The sequence below is a fragment of the Ranitomeya variabilis genome, chromosome 1 (genome assembly GCF_051348905.1).
Source record: "Ranitomeya variabilis isolate aRanVar5 chromosome 1, aRanVar5.hap1, whole genome shotgun sequence".
In the NCBI taxonomy this organism is placed as follows: Eukaryota; Metazoa; Chordata; class Amphibia; order Anura; family Dendrobatidae; genus Ranitomeya; species Ranitomeya variabilis.
Window position 1 is genome coordinate 473,366,017 of NC_135232.1, and position 21,451 is coordinate 473,387,467.

The following is a 21,451-nucleotide window of genomic DNA, read 5'->3' on the forward strand; positions in this document are numbered from 1 at the left end:
AATAATTCAATATTCTCTTTACAGACATTAGTGACACTGTCATCATTGAGACTCACAATCTAAATTTACTATCTGTATGTGTCTTTGTAGTGTGGGTAGAAAAATAATTACTGGGAGTAAACCCTTGCAAACATGGGTAGAACATACAAACTCTTTGCAAATGCTGTCCTTTGTGGGGTTGTAACACAGGATAAAGTGCTGCAAGACTGCTAATGTTTTTGCATTGACAACTGAACGTTTCTGTGGTTGGAAGGCTATCACAGCGATTCAAACTGTGTGCCTCACTGCTGTGTTGGGGAAAACCACTGTCAAGATTGTTTCCCAGCATGTTTTCATACTGCAGCATGGGTGCGTCCCTTTCCAGTGGGGGAAGCAACAGGCAATATTTACTTTTGAATTGTGGAAAGAACACACTGGCAACCCAGTAGTCAGCACTATTTGGAATCATAGCTATACAGGTAATAACATACCTCCCAACTTTTGAAGATGGGAAAGAGGGACAAAGTTTGCGGCGCGCAAAGCGCGCCGCGGCAAGTTTTAGGCCACACCTCTGACCACACCCATTCATAATTAGTCACACCCATATCCATGTCCCAACCACACCCATTTAGCACTGCCGATCACACTGTTTCATATACAATAGTTATAAACAAAAAAATATGGCCACACAGTGCTCCATACTGTATAATGAACACACGATGCTGCATACTGTATAATGACCGCACATGATGCTCCATACTGTATAATGAACGCACATGATGCTTCATACTGTATAATGACCGCACATGATGCTCCATACTGTATAATGAACGCACATGATGCTCCATACTGTATACTGGCTGCACATGATACTCCATACTGTATACTGGCTGCACATGATACTCCATACTGTATAATGACCGCACATAATGCTCCATACTGTATAATGGCTGCACATGATACTCCATACTGTATAATGACCGCACATGATGCTTCATACTGTATAATGACCACACATGATGCTCCATACTGTATAATGGCCGCACATGATGCTCCATACTGTATACTGGCTGCACATGATACTCCATACTGTATAATGACCGCACATAATGCTCCATACTGTATAATGGCTGCACATGATACTCCATACTGTATAATGGCCGCACATGATGCTGCATACTGTATAATGACCGCACATGATGCTCCATACTGTATAATGAACGCACATGATGCTCCATACTGTATAATGACCGCACATGATGCTCCATACTGTATAATGAACGCACATGATGCTCCATACTGTATAATGACCGCACATGATGCTCCATACTGTATAATGACCGCACATGATGCGCCATACTGTATAATGAACGCACATGATGCTCCATACTGTATAATGGCCGCACATGATGCTCCATACTGTATAATGACCGCACATGATGCTCCATACTGTATAATGGCCACACATGATGCTCCATACTGTATAATGACTGCACATGATGCTCCATACTGTATAATGACCGCACATAATGCTCCATACTGTATAATGACCGCACATAATGCTCCATACTGTATGCTGGCTGCACATGATGCTTCATACTGTATAATGACCGCATATGATGCTGCATACTGTATAATGACCGCACATGATGCTCCATACTGTATAATGACCGCACATGATGCTCCATACTGTATAATGAACGCACATGATGCTCCATACTGTATAATGGCCGCACATGATGCTCCATACTGTATAATGACCGCACATGATGCTCCATACTGTATAATGACCGCACATAATGCTCCATACTGTATACTGGCTGCACATGATGCTTCATACTGTATAATGACCGCACATGATGCTGCATACTGTATAATGACCGCACATGATGCTCCATACTGTATAATGACTGCACATGATGCTCCATACTGTATAATGACTGCACATGATGCTCCATACTGTATAATGACCGCACATGATGCTCCATACTGTATGCTGGCTGCACATGATGCTCCATACTGTATAATGGCCACAGTTCTCCATACTGTATAATGACATACAGGCATGCAGCTCACACACACGCTCACACACACGCACACAGCTCACACACACGCTCACACAGCTCACACACGCACGCAGCTCACACACATGCAGCATCACACACACAGTATCACACATACACACGCAGCATCACAAACGCAGCTCACAAACACATGCAGCTTTGACACAAATGCATCACACATGCAGCTATCACACACACACACACAGCCATCACACACACACGCAGTCATCACACACACGCAGCCATCACACACACGCAGCCATCACACACACGCAGCCATCACACACACACGCAGCCATCACACAGACACACACACACACACACGCAGCCATCACACACACACGCAGCCATCACACACACACACGCAGCCATCACACACACCCAGCCATCACACACACACACCCAGCCATCACACACACACACCCAGCCATCACACACACACACCCAGCCATCACACACACACACCCAGCCATCACACACACACACACCCAGCCATCACACACACGCAGCCATCACACACACACACACAGCCATCACACACACACACCCAGCCATCACACACACACACGCAGCCATCACACACACACACGCAGCCATCACACACACACTCAGCCATCACACACACACACCCAGCCATCACACACACACACCCAGCCATCACACACACACACACAGCCATCACACACACACACCCAGCCATCACACACACACACCCAGCCATCACACACACACCCAGCCATCACACACACCCAGCCATCACACACACCAGATACCTCATACACACATGACACACACACAAACAAATGCAGCATCACACACACACAATGACACACACATGCAGCATCAGACACACACACACATCTCACACACACACACACACACACACATCACACACACACAATCTCCTCTGTGGTGCAGGGGCGGCTGATCTGTCCATGTGCAGCTCTTCAGTTTCTCCGGCTGCTCACAGCTCTGCACTGTCCCGGCACCTCCCCCGTCTCTCCTTCTCTGCTGGGATAGCAGCTAAGAGCAGGAGAAGCCGGAGCTCCGTGCACACACAGGAGGAAGTGAGTCGCTGACCTCTCATCTTGATCTCTGCTGGCTCTCTGCCTCAGCGTGGCAGCGCCACACACACAGGGGGCGGGGGGGGGCTTTTTCGGTCGGGAGGAGACCCAGCATGTATAAGAAAAAAAAAACAGCCACAAACCTAAGCTACTCAGGTGCCGCCCCCTGCATTGTCCCCGCCCTAGGTACTTAGTGCGGGACATTAGTGTCCCGCCCGGGATCCCGGGGCTGACTGTCAAAATCAGGACAGTCCCGCGGGATCCGGGACGGTTGGGAGGTATGGGTAATAATAATGTTGCAGATAGTGCTGCAAGAAGCGCTCATAGGTCGGTCTCTTTCATGAGGTCCAACTCCACAGTGTTTTGGTAGTGGTATAACACTCAAGCTTTCTTCCTCCATCCCCTCCTGACAACCACAGACAACATAAAGGGAATCATCTAACTGTTGCGCGTCCATCACCTCTTCCTTCTCTTCCTTTTCATGGTCCTTCTCCATTTGTTCCTCCCATGGAAAACATTTGTGAGATAATAGACCTGAACTTATAGATATTTTTAACCCTAAAGGTGTCCTCCTCTGCTTCCTCCTCTTCCCCCAGGACCACCACCACCACCTGCTCACCCACACTATTTAAAGTGTGCTCCAGCATGTAGATGGCAGTAATAGGGATGCTGATGAAGGCATCATCACTGCTAACCATCTTAGTAGCCATTACAGAAGGGTGCAGAGGTCCTTCATCTCTATCCAGTATGCAAGTGTGAATTGCAACACGTCCGTACTGCATTGTGACAGGCTATGAAAAATGTAATCTTGCACCAGGTCTCGGCGCTGCTGCCACAGTTGCTGCAACATGTGCAGAGTTTAATTCCATGGTGTGGTCATATCGCATATCAACCACTTAACCAGTAGTCCAGGCTGGGACAGTGGCGGAGGAATTGCTGTACCATCAGGTTGAGGATGAGAGCCATGCAAGGCACGTGTATAAGGTTGGCCTGGTGTAGGGCCGCAACCAGGTTTGCACCATTATCGTACACGGCCTTCCCTGGCTCCAGGTTGAGTGTAGACAGCCGTTGCTCAAACTCGACATGGATAGCTGTCCACAATCTGTATGACTGAGATCTCCAAGGTATATTATTGTAAATTATGCCTGATTACAGGGAGCCCTGGCTCCCTGGCTGTGCAATACGGAGGTGGGGGAGGGATTTTCTCTGGATTGGTGTAACCTGTGTTTAATTAAGGCAGAGATTGAGGGTGCAGGTGGAGGCCCCAGAGGAGGTGGAGGAGGCAGAAGCACTGGAGGAACTGTTACATACAGAGGTTTGTTCTGCAAGCCCTGAGGATTCCAAGACTTGGTGTCTAGTGACACCTTGGTTTCTAGTGCTTTAGTTCTCCATCCCCTGGTGCGTACTAGTTTAGTTCTCCAACCCAAGCTGTTTAGTAGCTTATTTCTCCAACCCCTGTTGTCTGTTAGTTTAGTTCTCCATGTTTTGATGTGTATTTCTTTCCTTCTGCAATCATAGCTGTTTGGTAGTTTAGTTATCCAAACCCTGTTGTTTATTAGTTTAGTTCTCCATGTTTTGGTGTTCATTTGCTTAGTTCTGCAATTATAGCTGTTTAGTAGTTTAGTTCTTCAATCCCTGTTGTCTATTAGTTTAGTTATCCATCGTATGGTGTGTAGTGGTTTAGTGCTACAACCCTAGCTGTTTAGTAGTTTAGTTCTCCAACCCCTGTTGTCTAGTAGTTTAGTTATCCATCTTATGGTGTGTAGTGGTTTATTTCTCTATTCCCAAGCACACTGCAAGCCTTGGGGATTGCAAGACTTGTGGAGCAGCCCCTTCCTCGACTGCCCCTACAGCCACCAGAGTCACCCAGTGCTCAGTTATCTAGATGTAACTCCCCTGTTCATGCTTGCTTGTCCAGGTGTTATTGTTGAAATGCACCCTGGCAAACATAGAATTTTTCAGGGAATGGGTGATGTTGTCTACGACTTGTTGCTGTAGTGCAGGCATATCTTTCTTAGAGAAGTAATGGTTTCTGGGCAACTGGTACTGGGGGGACTGTGAGGGCCATCAGCTTTTGGAAACCATCTCTATCCATTAGGCGGAAAGGCTGCATTTCCGCGGCCAACAAATTGGAGTGGCCATGCAATAATCACAGATATCACAGGCCATGAATCATACGGAAACAAGCTCTGTGATCTTTGCAGCAAATAGCTCTCAGCTGCCCCCTATCGTCCACACAATAACACAACTGGGCGACGAATCATCCAAGGAGGCCACAGGCTGTTCACAAAAATTAGTTTGCAGTAATAATTATCCACGTCCAGATTAAAACACATGGAATATACTGTATTTATTTCCCGCCGTACGATCACTGCTAACTCCACGATAACCCTACACTCCTCGCTGCCAACATTACCCTGTTTTTAAGCCAATAAATAAATACAGGCTGATTGAACGTCATTCTTCTTTTGAGGTTCACACCATCAAGGTGTTCCATCCCCTCTCTCCCTCAGAAGAGCAGTCATGTACAGACCCTCCAGGCTCACCCATTCACTTCCTTGACCACTTTTATGTGTTGCGGCCGCACTTCATGTCCTCAGAATTGACAACTCTTATCCTGGGAGACTTCAACAGCCCCACCTCCCCAACTGCGTCCCAGCTTCTATCTCTATCCAATTCTCATGGCCTTTAACAACTTTCAGACTCTGAGACACACAAAGACGGTAACACCCCCCATTCTGAACTTGGTCCATTTCAGTTCAATCTCCTACCTAGATAACACACCTCTTACCCTTTGTCCCCCATGGAATTAGAAGTATAACCACAACTTAGCCATTTTTAGGTGCTCACTAAAAACACATATGAACTGCTGACTTGTAAAGCTATGCGGAATGTGTTTGTGATAAATAAATAAAGGTTATTATTATTAGCAGATTGAAGATGGTGAAATTCAAGCTGTTAACTTTGCCATGTGTAGGAGTATAGAATCTTTTACCTGAGCACAACTGCACAACCAAGGGTTTGCTGCTGTGCTGACACAAGGTGGAGTAGGGTGAACATGACAAGCTGCTGGAGTGTGAGAGAGGTCAGGCGGAGATGTTACAGTGGATTGAGAAAGATGGGTTGTGCTTGGTATGTAAGATCAGTCAAAAACTGCAGTCATGTCCAATTCCATATAAGCTGACAGGCTCTCATCAGTCACCACAACTGTAAGGGGTAAACAAGAGGAGGTTCTTCGGCTGTAGACCTGTGTAACAACACTTGTCATGGTGAGGGAGGAGGAAGAATCAAAAGATGCGATTGATGGGGTGGACGGTGGTTGGCGAGACCCACTTGTCTTCATTTTAGCACAGTGATATTGCCGGATTAATGCATGTTGATCTCGCATGTGCCAGGTCATGCATATAGTACTGAAATTATTTCATTTTTTTACTCTACTAAGTTGTTTTAAAAAAAGTTGACTTTTGCCCTTCTGAAAAAAGACCCAAGCTAGGCAACTGCAGAACCGTGAATTCTGCTGTCCACTGCCAGAGTTGGGCATCAGGATCCATTTGTTGTCATTGGTTGCATAACTCTATGTCTATGTAACCTCCTCGTCTTCCTCCTCCTGCTACTCTGCTGAGCTACTCAGCTGCATGCCTCAGGGTTTACACCAAGTGTGATCTACCACCTCATTGTCATCCTCTCTGTTCTCCCACTCCTCACCCTTAGAGTAACCCTCATTCTCTTCCTGCCTAGGCAGCACAGTACAGTCCACGGGTGCCTCAAATATCTGAGTCTCGTCACAAATAGATCACCTTCACCCAATGGGGTTAACATCTGTTGACAATACATTGGTTTATGCTTGGACCAAACTTCGTCCAGCCATGGATCAAAGTGAGAAATATTGCCCATTGGTGCAGATGATTTCCTCCTCTTGACTCTGTGAATCTTTAGAGTACACTTCCTATGCCCATGGCATACAATGTGTAAAGAGATCTGCAGTCAGTTGGGCACCTGGAGAGTTGTGATGTGGGAAAAAAAGGGTAATTGGAGCGCCACCACTGAGGACTGTACTGTGTGTGATGTTAAGGTGGAGGAAGAGAAGCAGAGGCCAGTTGATGCAGCGCTTGCCATCTACTGGAGCACATGTTCTTTCTGGCACTCATCTACAAAGCATACCATTGTACAGATGAAAAAGAAAGGGGGTAGTGATGAGCGAACGTGCTTGCCACTACTCGTTACTCGCCCGAGTATCAATGTACTCGGTGTACTCGCCGAGCACCGAGCATTTCCGGAATTATTCGGCAGTAACTGGTTTCTCCACCAAGCATTATTGGCGGACTTTAGAGACCCAATCACGCTGCAGGGATTGTCTGTCAGGCCATGAAATGCCGCAGCCATCTTTGTTGTGGTTGTGCAGTGATTGCTTGGCCGCACAATCATCCCGAGTATAAGAGACCTCGCGCCCCCCTGCTCACCGCATTCAGCTCCAGATTCAGCGAGAGTAGGGAGAACTGCTGCCGAGATCGGGTCAGAATTGTGCTTTTTATAGTTAGTGTAGGTCTGCAACTGTTAAATCCACAACTCCTGAGAAACCAACAGTCCTTTTTAGGGCTTATTCGTGGGTCCTGATATTGCAGCGCTAGGTAGGCAGGGCACAGCACATCCACATCAGTGCAAGGCCTGCAGGCACTGTATGTGTTTGCATTGCTCCCACTGCATCCCTCCCAAAGCTCCATAACTGTCTGCTGCTGCAGCTTCTTTACTACAGTATATACCTAGTTGCATTTTTTTTCCCAAAAAATTCACCCCCCAAAAAAATATACAGTGTGTTCTGTCAGACTGAGTCCTGTTTAAAAATCATAGTTTGTCAGGCATACGTAGCATAGTTGTGTGTGCTAGCCTAGTGCCACTGTTTTTTTGTGTTTTAAATTCACCAAAAAAGGCCTCATATATCTGCGTGCTCCAAGTTTGGGCATTTTTGGCCGTTTTGCCACTGTTTTTGCTGTCTGTTACTCTACTTATATACAGCACTATTTTGCATTTTACAAAAAACAGGCCACACATTTGGCAGTGTGGCATTTCCTTGACAGGCATCATATATCTCACCGCTTCCCCTCTCTGACCACAACATTCTATCCTTCACAGTCACAATTCCTCCCCCACCCCAGCACTCTCCTACCTACAACACATTCAGAAATCTACATGCCATTAACCCTCATACACTTTCAGACTCCCTACACTCATCATTGTCCCCAATCTCTTCTTTTTCATGTCCTGATCTGGCTGTACATCACTACAACGACACTCTTAGAAGCCCCCTTGAACAAGTAGCTCCCCTCACCCTCAGAACCTCCAAACACAGAGTGAAACAGCTCTGGCTCACATCGCAAACCAGATTTCTCCAGCGATGCTCTAGGAGTGCTGAACGCTTATGGAGGAAAACACGCACGCCAGAAGACTTCACACAATTCAAATTTATGTTAAGAACCTGTAACTCTGCCCTTTACTTGCCAAACAGACCTACTACACCACCCTGATCTCCTCACTATCCAGCAACCCCAAGAAACTTTTTAACACCTTTCACTCCCTTCTCAGGCCAAAAGCACAAGATCCTATCACAGACATTTGTGCTGATGACCTGGCCTCCCACTTTATGGAGAAAATAGACAATTTCCGTCAGGAAATCCGCTCCCAGACACCAAGTGCAATGACTCCCATTCCTCCCTGCATCTCCCCTGGCTCACTCTCCACATTCGATCCCATCACAGAAGAAGAAGTCTCCAAGCTCCTCTCCTCGTCCGACTACATGCACTACCGACCCCATTCCCTCATACCTCCTCCAGTCTCTCTCTCCAGTTGTCACAATTCACCTAACCACAATCTTTAATCTCTCCCTCTCCTCTGGCATTTTCCCCTCCTCCTTCAAACACTCTAACATTACTCCATTACTAAAAAAAAACCCACCCTCAACCCATCCTGCACAAACAACTACAGACCGGTCTCCAATCTCCCCTTCATCTCTAAACTCTTGGAGCGCCTGATCTACTCCCGCCTTACCCGTTACCTCTCCACTCATTCCCTCCTAGACCCTTCACAGTCCGGTTTCCGCCCCCTACATTCGACAGAAACTGCACTCATCAAGGTGACCAATGACCTTCTGACAGCAAAATGTAATGGTGACCACTTTCTGCTCATTCTTCTCGACCTTTCTACAGCTTTTGACACTGTTGACCACCCTCTCCTACTCTCCAGGCTCCAGTCACTAGGCATTAAGGACACTGCTCTCTCCTGGTTCTCCTCCTATCTTTCTGACTGCTCCTTCAGTGTTCTGTTCGCTGGTTCCACTTGATCGCCTCTTCCCCTCACTGTCGTGGTACCCCAGGGCTCAGTCCTTGGCCCCCTTCTCTTCTCCCTCTACACAGCCCCAATAGTACAGACCATCAGCAGATTTGGCTTTCAGTACCATCTTTATGCTGATGACACACAACTATACACGTCATCCCCTGACCTTACCCCCGCTGTACTACAGAACGCCACTGACTGTCTGTCCGCAGTCTCCAACATCATGTCCGCTCTCTATCTGAAACTCAACCTCTCCAAAACTGAACTTCTTCTGCTCCCGCCATCTACTAACCTCCCTAAATCTGACATTTCCCTCTCCGTGGGTGGCACCATAATAACACCCCAGCAGTAGGCATGCTGTCTGGGTGTTTTGTTTGACTCCGATCTCTCCTTCACATCCCATATACAATCTCTTGCCCGCTCGTGCCGCTTACACCTAAAGAACATCTCTAGAATCTGCCCTTTTCTTACCATGGAGACAGCAAAAACCCTCACTGTTGCCCTGATCCACTCCCGCCTGGACTACTGCAATGCTCTATTAATTGGCCACCCCCTTACTCGACTTTCCCCTCTCCAGTCCATCCTTAATGCAGCAGCCAGGGTTGTCCATCTGGCTAATCGTTACTCAGATGCATCCGCTCTTCGCCAGTCATTACACTGGCTGCCCATTCATTACAGGATACAATTCAAAGTTCTTGTTCTCACCCACAAAGCTCTCCACAGTGCGGCACCCCCATACATCTCCTCCCTCATTTCGGTCTATCTGCCTAACCGACCTCTGTGCTCTGCAAATGACTTTCGACTAACCTCGGCATTAATCCGTACCTCCCACTCCCGACTCCAAGACTTCTTCCGTGCTGCGCCAATCCTCTGGAATGCTCTACCACAAGATATTAGGACCATCCACAACTTGCATAGTTTTAGGCGCTCCCTCAAAACACATTTGTTCAGAGCTGCCTACCACATTAACTAATCAAGGTCATTTTATGTTTGTGTGTGTGTGTAGCCCTTTCACTATCTCCATCTATCCCCCACCCTCTGAAGATGGCTGGACCATCATTGTAAATACATCATTGTAAATTCACACCTGTACTTTGTATCACCCCCACCTCATTGTAGATTGTAAGCTCTCACGAGCAGGGTCTTCTTATTTTGCATTATTATTGTATTGCTAACATTGTTACCTATGATTGTTGTTTGAAACTGTTAAAGCGCTGCGGAATATGTTGGCGCTATATAAATAAAGATTATTATTATTATTATTATATCTGCGTGCTCCAAGTTTGGGCATTTTAGGCCGTTTTGCCACTGTTTTTGCTGTCTGTTACTCTACTTATATACAGCACTATTTTGCATTTTACAAAAAACAGGGCACACATTTGGCAGTGTGGCATTTCCTTGACAGGCATCATATATCTGCGTGCTCCAAGTTTGGGCATTTTAGGCCGTTTTGCCACTGTTTTTGCTGTCTGTTACTCTACTTATATACAGCACTATTTTGCATTTTACAAAAAACAGGCCACACATTTGGCAGTGTGGCATTTCCTTGACAGGAATCATATATCTGCATGCTCCAAGTTTGGGCATTTTAGGCCATTTTGCCACTGTTTTGCTGTCTGTTACTCTAATTATATACAGCACTATTTTGCATTAAAATAAAAATACAGGCCACATATTTGGCAGTATGCTATTTCCGTGACAGGCCTCATACCTGTGTGCTCCAAATTTGGGCATTGTAGGCAGGTTTACCACTTTTTCCCTGTGTGTTACTCTAATTATTATAAAGCACTATTTTGCATTTTAAAAAAACAACAGGCCACACATTTGGCAGTGTGATATTTCCGTGACAGGCCTCATATTTCTGCGTGCTCCAAGTTTGGGCATTGTAGGCCGGTTTCCCACTTTTTTTGCTGTCTGTAATTATACTCTATCCCTTATCCTGCTGTGTGTGTTGTTGTGAATTTACCTTTTGGCTCCCTCTAGTGGCTACTAGTGATTTTTCTCTGGGTATGTCTATCATCCCTTGTATGCTCACCTGGGTCGTTAGGTCAGGGGTGTTGCTATATAAGCTCCCTGGACCTTCAGTTCAATGCCTGGCAACGTTGATATCAGAGCTAATCTGTAGTGCTCTTGTCTACTGATCCTGGTTCCTGCGTTATTAAGCTAAGTCCGCTTTCTTGCTTTTTGCTATTTGTTTTTGTTTGCATTTTTGTCCAGCTTGTTCATTATCTGTATCCTTTCCTTGCTGGAAGCTCTAGGGAGGCTGGAGTTCTCCCCCCGGGCCGTTAGACGGTTCGGGGGTTCTTGAATCTCCAGTGTGGAATTTTGTTAGGGTTTTTGTTGACCATATAAGTTATCTTACTACATTCTGCTATTAGTAAGCGGGCCTCTCTTTGCTAAACCTAGTTCATCTCTGTGTTTGTCATTTCCTCTTTCCTCACCGTTATTATTTGTGGGGGGCTTGTATCCTACTTTTGGGGTCTATTCTCTGGAGGCAAGAGAGGTCTTTGTTTTCCTCTTCTAGGGGTAGTTAGTCCTCCGGCTGGCGCGAGACATCTAGCGACCAACGTAGGCATGTTCCCCGGCTACTTCTAGTGTTGGCGTTAGGAGTAGATATATGGTCAACCCAGTTACCACTGCCCTATGAGCTGGATTTTTGTACTTCGCAGACTTGCTGATATCTCTGAGACCCTTGCCATTGGGGTCATAACAGTTTGCCAGGCCAATATTAAATGTTAAATGCATTGCAGAAGCGGGATTATAAGAAAGAAAGTTCTGAGGTTTTTTTTTCTCTCTCTCTCATTTTTTTTTCTTTTCCCCTTTAACTCTGAGTGGCTTGTGATTGCTGCAGACATGAATGTCCAGACCTTGATTACAAGTGTGGACCAGCTTGCTGCTCGTGTGCAGGGTATACAAGATTATGTTATCAGAAATCCTATGTCAGAACCTAAGATACCGATTCCTGAACCATTTTCCGGAGACCGATTTAAATTTAGAAATTTCAGGAATAATTGTAAATTGTTTTTGTCCCTGAGACCCTGTTCATCTGGAGACTCCGCTCAGCAAGTAAAAATTGTTATTTCTTTTTTACGGGGCGACCCTCAGGATTGGGCCTTCTCGCTGGCGCCAGGAGATCCGGCATTGGCTGACATTGATGCGTTTTTTCTGGCGCTCGGTTTGCTTTATGAGGAACCCAATCTTGAGATTCAGGCAGAAAAAGCCTTGCTGGCGATGTCTCAGGGCCAGGACGAGGCCGAAGTGTATTGCCAAAAATTTCGGAAATGGTCCATGCTGACCCAGTGGAACGAGTGTGCATTGGCTGCAAATTTTAGAAATGGCCTTTCTGAAGCCATTAAGAATGTGATGGTGGGTTTTCCCATTCCCACAGGTCTGAATGATTCTATGGCCCTGGCTATTCAAATCGACCGGCGGTTGCGGGAGCGCAAAACCGCAAATCCTCTCATGGTGTTGTCTGAACAGGCACCTGATTTAATGCAATGTGATAGAATCCTGACTAGAAATGAGCGGAAAATTCATAGACGCCAGAATGGCTTGTGTTACTACTGTGGTGATTCTACACATGTTATCTCAGCATGCTCTAAACGTCTTACTAAGGTTGTTAGTCCGGTCGCCATTGGTAATTTGCAACCTAAATTTATTCTATCTGTAACTTTGATTTGCTCACTGTCATCGTATCCTGTCATGGCGTTTGTGGACTCAGGTGCTGCCCTGAGCCTTATGGATCTGTCATTTGCCAAGCGCTGCGGATTTGTGCTTGAGCCATTGGAAAATCCTATCCCTCTTAGGGGTATTGACTCTACGCCATTGGCAAAAAATAAACCGCAGTTTTGGACACAGGTTACCATGTGCATGACTCCCGAACATCGGGAGGTAATACGTTTTCTTGTTCTACATAAAATGCATGATTTGGTTGTTTTGGGTTTGCCATGGTTACAGACCCATAATCCAGTCTTGGACTGGAAGGCTATGTCAGTGTCAAGCTGGGGCTGCCATGGAATTCACGGAGATTCCCTGCCCTTGTCTATTGCATCTTCTACGCCTTCGGAAGTTCCGGCGTATTTGTCTGATTATCAGGATGTCTTCAGCGAGTCTAAGTCCAGAGCACTGCCTCCTCATAGGGAATGTGACTGTGCAATAGATTTGATTCCTGGCAGTAAGTTTCCTAAGGGGAGACTGTTTAATCTGTCGGTACCTGAACATACCGCGATGCGTTCATATATCAAGGAGTCTCTTGAGAAGGGGCATATCCGTCCTTCTTCTTCCCCTCTTGGTGCGGGATTCTTTTTTGTGGCCAAAAAGGACGGATCTTTGAGGCCTTGTATTGACTATCGGCTTTTAAATAAGATCACTGTCAAATTTCAGTATCCTTTGCCGCTGTTGTCAGATTTGTTTGCCCGGATTAAAGGTGCCAAGTGGTTCACCAAGATAGACCTTCGTGGTGCGTACAACCTTGTGCGCATTAGGCAGGGCGATGAATGGAAAACCGCATTCAATACGCCCGAAGGTCATTTTGAGTACTTGGTGATGCCATTTGGGCTCTCTAATGCACCTTCAGTTTTTCAGTCCTTCATGCATGACATTTTCCGGAAGTATCTGGATAAATTTTTGATTGTTTATCTGGATGATATTCTGGTTTTTTCTGATGATTTGGACTCGCATGTGGAGCAGGTCAGGATGGTTTTTGAGATTCTGCGTGAAAATTCTTTGTTTGTAAAAGGCTCAAAGTGTCTCTTTGGTGTACAGAAGGTTCCCTTTTTGGGGTTCATTTTTTCCCCTTCTGCTGTGGAGATGGATCCAGTCAAGGTCCGAGCTATTCATGATTGGACTCAACCCTCGTCAGTTAAGAGTCTTCAGAAGTTCTTGGGTTTTGCTAACTTCTACCGTCGTTTTATCGCAAATTTCTCTAGCGTTGTTAAATTGCTGACGGATATGACCAAGAAGGGCTCTGATGTAGCTAACTGGGCTCCTGCTGCCGTGGAGGCTTTCCAGGAGTTGAAACGCCGGTTTACTTCGGCGCCTGTTTTGTGTCAGCCTGACGTCTCACTTCCCTTTCAGGTTGAGGTGGATGCTTCGGAGATTGGGGCAGGGGCCGTTTTGTCGCAGAGAGGCCCTGGTTGCTCTACTATGAGACCTTGTGCCTTTTTCTCTAGGAAATTTTCGCCGGCAGAGCGAAATTATGATGTGGGCAATCGGGAGTTGTTGGCCATGAAGTGGGCATTTGAGGAGTGGCGTCATTGGCTCGAGGGTGCTAAGCATCGTGTGGTGGTCTTGACTGATCACAAAAATTTGATGTATCTCGAGTCTGCTAAACGCCTGAATCCTAGACAGGCCCGCTGGTCATTGTTTTTCTCCCGTTTTGACTTTGTGGTCTCGTATTTACCAGGTTCTAAGAATGTGAAGGCCGATGCTCTGTCTAGGAGCTTTGTGCCTGATGCTCCTGGAGTCGCTGAACCTGAGGGTATTCTTAAGGAAGGAGTTATCTTGTCAGCTATTTCTCCAGATCTGCGACGTGTGTTGCAGAGATTTCAGGCTGGTAGGCCTGACTCTTGTCCACCTGACAGATTGTTTGTCCCGGATAAATGGACCAGCAGAGTCATTTCCGAGGTTCATTCCTCAGTGTTGGCAGGGCACCCGGGAATTTTTGGAACCAGAGATCTGGTGGCCAGGTCCTTTTGGTGGCCTTCCTTGTCAAGGGATGTGCGGTCATTTGTTCAGTCCTGTGGTACTTGTGCTCGAGCTAAGCCTTGCTGTTCTCGTGCCAGCGGGTTGCTCTTGCCCTTGCCTGTCCCGAAGAGACCTTGGACACACATCTCTATGGATTTCATTTCGGATCTTCCGGTGTCTAAGGGCATGTCTGTCATCTGGGTGATATGTGATCGTTTCTCCAAGATGGTCCATCTGGTTCCTTTGCCTAAGCTGCCTTCCTCTTCTGATCTGGTTCCTGTGTTCTTCCAGAACGTGGTTCGTTTGCACGGCATTCCTGAGAATATTGTGTCGGACAGAGGATCCCAGTTTGTTTCCAGGTTCTGGCGATCCTTTTGTGGTAGGATGGGCATTGATTTGTCGTTTTCCTCCGCTTTTCATCCACAGACTAACGGACAAACGGAACGAACTAATCAGACTCTGGAGGCGTATTTGAGGTGTTTTGTCTCTTCTGATCAGGATGATTGGGTGACCTTCTTGCCGTTGGCTGAATTTGCCCTTAATAATCGGGCTAGTTCTGCCACCTTGGTTTCGCCATTTTTCTGCAACTCCGGTTTCCATCCTCGTTTTTCCTCGGGACATGTGGAGCCTTCTGACTGTCCTGGAGTGGATTCTGTGGTGGATAGGTTGCAGCGGATCTGGAATCATGTGGTGGACAACTTGAAGTTGTCACAGGAGAAGGCTCAGCGTTTTGCCAACCGCCGCCGCGGTGTGGGTCCCCGACTTCGTGTTGGGGATTTGGTATGGCTGTCTTCTTGATTTGTTCCTATGAAGGTCTCCTCTCCCAAATTTAAGCCTCTATTCATTGGTCCTTACAGGATATTGGAGATCCTTAATCCTGTGTCCTTTCGCCTGGATCTTCCGGTGTCGTTTGCCATTCACAACGTATTTCATAGGTCCTTGTTGCGGCGGTACGTTGTGCCTGTGGTTCCTTCTGCTGAGCCTCCTGCTCCGGTGTTGGTTGAGGGCGAGTTGGAGTACGTGGTGGAGAAGATCTTAGATTCTCGTCTCTCCAGGCGGAGGCTTCAGTACCTGGTCAAGTGGAAGGGCTATGGTCAGGAGGATAATTCCTGGGTGGTCGCCTCTGATGTTCATGCGGCCGATTTAGTTCGTGCCTTTCACGCCGCTCATCCTGATCGCCCTGGTGGTCTTGGTGAGGGTTCGGTGACCCCTCACTAAGGGGGGGGTACTGTTGTGAATTTACCTTTTGGCTCCCTCTAGTGGCTACTAGTGATTTTTCTCTGGGTATGTCTATCATCCCTTGTATGCTCACCTGGGTCGTTAGGTCAGGGGTGTTGCTATATAAGCTCCCTGGACCTTCAGTTCAATGCCTGGCAACGTTGATATCAGAGCTAATCTGTAGTGCTCTTGTCTACTGATCCTGGTTCCTGCGTTATTAAGCTAAGTCCGCTTTCTTGCTTTTTGCTATTTGTTTTTGTTTGCATTTTTGTCCAGCTTGTTCATTATCTGTATCCTTTCCTTGCTGGAAGCTCTAGGGAGGCTGGAGTTCTCCCCCCGGGCCGTTAGACGGTTCGGGGGTTCTTGAATCTCCAGTGTGGAATTTTGTTAGGGTTTTTGTTGACCATATAAGTTATCTTACTACATTCTGCTATTAGTAAGCGGGCCTCTCTTTGCTAAACCTAGTTCATCTCTGTGTTTGTCATTTCCTCTTTCCTCACCGTTATTATTTGTGGGGGGCTTGTATCCTACTTTTGGGGTCTATTCTCTGGAGGCAAGAGAGGTCTTTGTTTTCCTCTTCTAGGAGTAGTTAGTCCTCCGGCTGGCGCGAGACATCTAGCGACCAACGTAGGCATGTTCCCCGGCTACTTCTAGTGTTGGCGTTAGGAGTAGATATATGGTCAACCCAGTTACCACTGCCCTATGAGCTGGATTTTTGTACTTCGCAGACTTGCTGATATCTCTGAGACCCTCGCCATTGGGGTCATAACAGTGTGTATATATACTTAAATGTCAAACACATGTAAATAAATACACCATTTTTGCAATTTATAACCTGAGAGAGTGCGGCTGTTTTCTCGCTTATTGGACTTTTTGGGTTTTTCCCAAGCACAGCCTGCACCACCTAATTTGCTGAGTGTGCTCCATCCACTTGACTCTACATATATACAGCACTATTTTGCATTCAAAAAATACAGGCCACATATTTAGCAGTGTGGTATTTCCGTGACAGGCCTCATATATCTGCGTGCTCCAAGTTTGGGCATTGTAGGCCGGTTTCCCACTTTTTTTGCTGTCTGCTACTCTAATTATACACAGCACTATTTTGCATTTTAAAAAAAACAGGCCACATATTTGGCAGTGTGGTATTTCCGTGACAGGCCTCATATATCTTCGTCCTCAAAGTTTGGGCATTGTAGGCCGGTTTACCACTTTTTTGCTGTTACTCTACTTATATACAGTACTATTTTGCATTTAGAAAATACAGGCCACATTTTTGGCAGTGTGGTATTTCCGTGACAGGCCTCATATATCTCCGTGCTCAAAGTTTGGGCACTATTTTGTATAAATTAAATTCACAAAAAAGCCCCAAAAAATAGAATACAGTCTGTTATGTCAGGCTGAGGCCTGCCTGGTTTTTGTGTTTGAAAAATCGTAGATTTGCAGGCATATTGATCAGATATTATTTTGCTCCTAATAAATACATTTGTGTTGAGCTTTTGAAATAATGCAGTAGTCCATTAAAAATGGGAAAGGCAAGGGGCAAGGGATGGGGAACTGGACGTGATGCTGATGGTGCATGCAGAGGACGAGGCCGTGGCCAAGGTGAAAGTGGGCAACAACAAAGACCCACATCTTCTTGCTCAACCTTCCTGTTCCAATTTCTAGGGGACCGCAGCACACCATTATTGAAGCCAGAGCAGTGTGAAACGGTTGTTGGTTGGATAGCGGATAATGCTTCCAGTCACTTAGCCACCACCACCACCACCAAGCCTTCCACATGGTCAAGTCTGAATAACCGTGAGTGTGGCCCGGATATTCCTCCCCCTGATCCTCCTTCCTCCCACCATGTCGAGTGACCTGAGACAACGGATCCCACACTTGGACACTCTGAAGAGCTGTTCAGTTTTCCATTTCAAGATTCCGTACTCTCGGCTAGTGAACTTGAAGTTGTGACAGCTGAGATCGCATGTACAGATGCCCCAAAGCTTTGACTAGTCCCGGTCACACAAAGGCGATGTTGGGAAAGTGTCAGAAGAGGTGGACGATGATGAGACACAATTGCCAGAAAAGACAGCGTGAGCACAACTACGAAATAAAAGGACGTGCTAGGGTAAGGTTCCCAAACCATATAGATGCAAGATAGTAAACCCAGCACTCAACTTAAGTATATATTGCAGCAAGATTTATTGTAGTATGAACAATAAAACATTTTGGTCCGTGGTGACCTTCATCCGTTACTACATAGATAAATCAAAATATAGATTACAAACACAAATATATTTGGCTCTGCGTCTGTATATTTACTATGTACCATGACTTTGTGCCATTCTATTGTATATACATTAGTTGTTTAATATGTCCACTTTTTGTTTAATATAGCCACTTTTGGTTGTACTTTTGTATACATTATATTTGTGTTTGTAATCTATATTTTAATTTATTTATGTAGTAACTGATGAAGGTCACCACGGACTGAAACATTTTATTTTTCATACTACAATAAACCTTGCTTCAATATATACTTAAGTTGAGTGCTGGGTTTACTATCTTACAATTGCCAGAAAGTCAGGAGGAGGAGCAGGGTGCGGATGTGGAAGACGAGTTGGTGGATGACTATGTAACTGACCCAACCTGGCAGGAGGACATGCAGAGCGAGGGCAGCAGCACACATGGGGAAGGAGGCATATCACCCCAACAGGCGGGAAGAAGCAGTGTGTTGGCCACAGACAAAAGGCGTGCATCTGTTCCCCCTAACACCATCATGAGGGAAGTTGCCATTCCAACTGTTAGATCTTCCCGAGTCTGGTTATTTTTTAAAGACTCTGCCAATAACCCCAAACAGGCCATTTGCAGCACCTGCCATGCTCGCATCAGCAGGGGTAGCAAAACAACCAGCCTGACCACCACCAGCATTATCAGGCACACGGCAGCAAAGCACCTGACTTTGAGGGCCGAACCCTAGGCTCCAGGACCACTGTCTGCAGGTCACACCACTGCTTCTTCCGCTGTTTTGCATAGAAGCCAATCCCCAGTCCACTGTGCATGTGAAGATGCCTCTAGCCCTGGACCTGTTGTTGCCCACAGTCAAGCAGCACCATCATCAAGCTAGTCCACGTTGTTGTCCCAGCACAGCCTTCAGTTGTCTATACCCCAGTCTTTGGAACGCAAGTGGAAATACCCAGCCAACGCCCCACAGGCAACAGTCCTAAATTCTAACATTTCTCTTCTGCTTGCGCTCGAAATGTTGCCTTTTAGGCTAGTTGAGACAGAAGCTTTCTGCAACCTGATGGTGGCGGCCGTCCCAAGGTACTCAGTCCCCAATCGCCATTATTTCTCCCGGTGTGCCATACCAGAATTACATCAGCATGTGTCCCACAACGTTACGTGTGCCCTCAGCAATGCTGTTACAGGGAAAGTTCACCTAACCATGGACACGTGGACAAGTGCTTGTGGGCAGGGACGGTACATCTCACTGACGGCGCACTGGGTTAACATAGTGGAAGCTGGGACCCAGTTGGACTTTGGGATGGAACACATCCTCCCCATGCCGAGGATTGCTGGTCCTACGTCAGTCAGGGTTGCCCCCACAGTTTACAGCTCCTGCACCTCCTCCTCCTCTTCATCCTCCATCTCTGAAATCAACACATCAGTCAGAAGCTGGAAGCACTGCAGCACTGCCTCAGCCAAGCAGCAACAGGTTGTGCTGAAGCTAATCTGCATAGGTGACAAACAGCACAATGCAGAAGAGTTGTGGACAGCGATGAAAGAGCAGTCAGATATTTGGATGACACAGCTGAACTTACAGCCAGGCATGGTCGTGTGTGACAATGGCCTTAACCTGGTGGTGGCTCTGAGGCAAGGTGAGCTCACACATGTACCTTGCTTTGCCCATGTGCTTAACCTCAACCTCGCGGTTCAACGTTTTCTGAAAAGCTACCCGGAGCTGCCGGATCTGCTAGTGAAAGTACGCCATCTGTCTGCTCATTTTAGAAAGTCAGCTACAGCTTCAGCCACCCTTGCCATGCTTCAGCAGCGTTTGCATCTTCCAGCTCACCGGCTGGTGTGTGATGTCCCCACGAGCTGGAACGCTATGCATATGTTGGAAAGCATCTGTGAGCAGAAGAGGGCAGTTGTTGACTACCAACATCAACAAGGCCATCGATATTCAGTTCAGACTCCACACATAAGACCTCAGGAGTAGACATGGATGTCTGACATATGTACCATCCTCCAAAACTTTGAGGACTGCACCAAGATGGTGAGCTGTGATGACGCCATAATTAGCGTCACCATCCCGCTCCTCAGCATTCTCAAAACCTCTTTGCTCACAATTATAGGATGCATTGCAGGCAGAGCACGAGGACATAAAGGAAGGAACCATACAGGGGGATTACACCCAGCCCAGCCTCCTTTATTCTCAATGTGGATTGGTAGGCAATGAGGATGAGGAGGAGGAGGAAGAACAGGAGCTACTTTCATGCGCTATAGATGGTACTACAAGCACAGCTGTCATACCCTCTGTTCAGTGTGCATGGCCTGAGGACAGGGAGTAGGAAAATGAGGATGAGAAGGAGGAGGACAGCATGGTCTGCCATCCTTTTGGTGAGGACACTGAAGTCTTGCCTGTTAGCAGTCTGGCACGCATGGCTGACTTTATGTTGCGCTGCGTTTCACGTGACCCTCGCATTATAACAATTTTGGGTGACACTCATTACTGGTTGGTGACACTTCTAGACCCATGCTACAAGGAGAACTTTCAATCTCTTCTGCCAGAGGCAGAGAGGTGTGCTAAAATGTTGCAGTACCAGAGGGCCCTTGTAGCGGAATTACTTAGAAAATTCCCATGTGAGAATGCTGGCAGCAGATGTCAGAGTTTGTTGTACAACCAAGGAGTCCAAGCGAGAGAGACAGGAGTACAATCCAGCACAGGCAGGGGAACAATGGCAAAGTTCTGGGACAGTTTTCTCAGAGCCTCCCATCGTGATGGCACAGAGGCAAGGGGTGCTGTCACAAGAAGTGCAATGTTTGGGAAGATGGTGAGGGAGTACCTTGCAGATCATACAAACGTCCTTCGTGATTCCTCTGTGCCTTTTAATTATTGGGTATCCATGC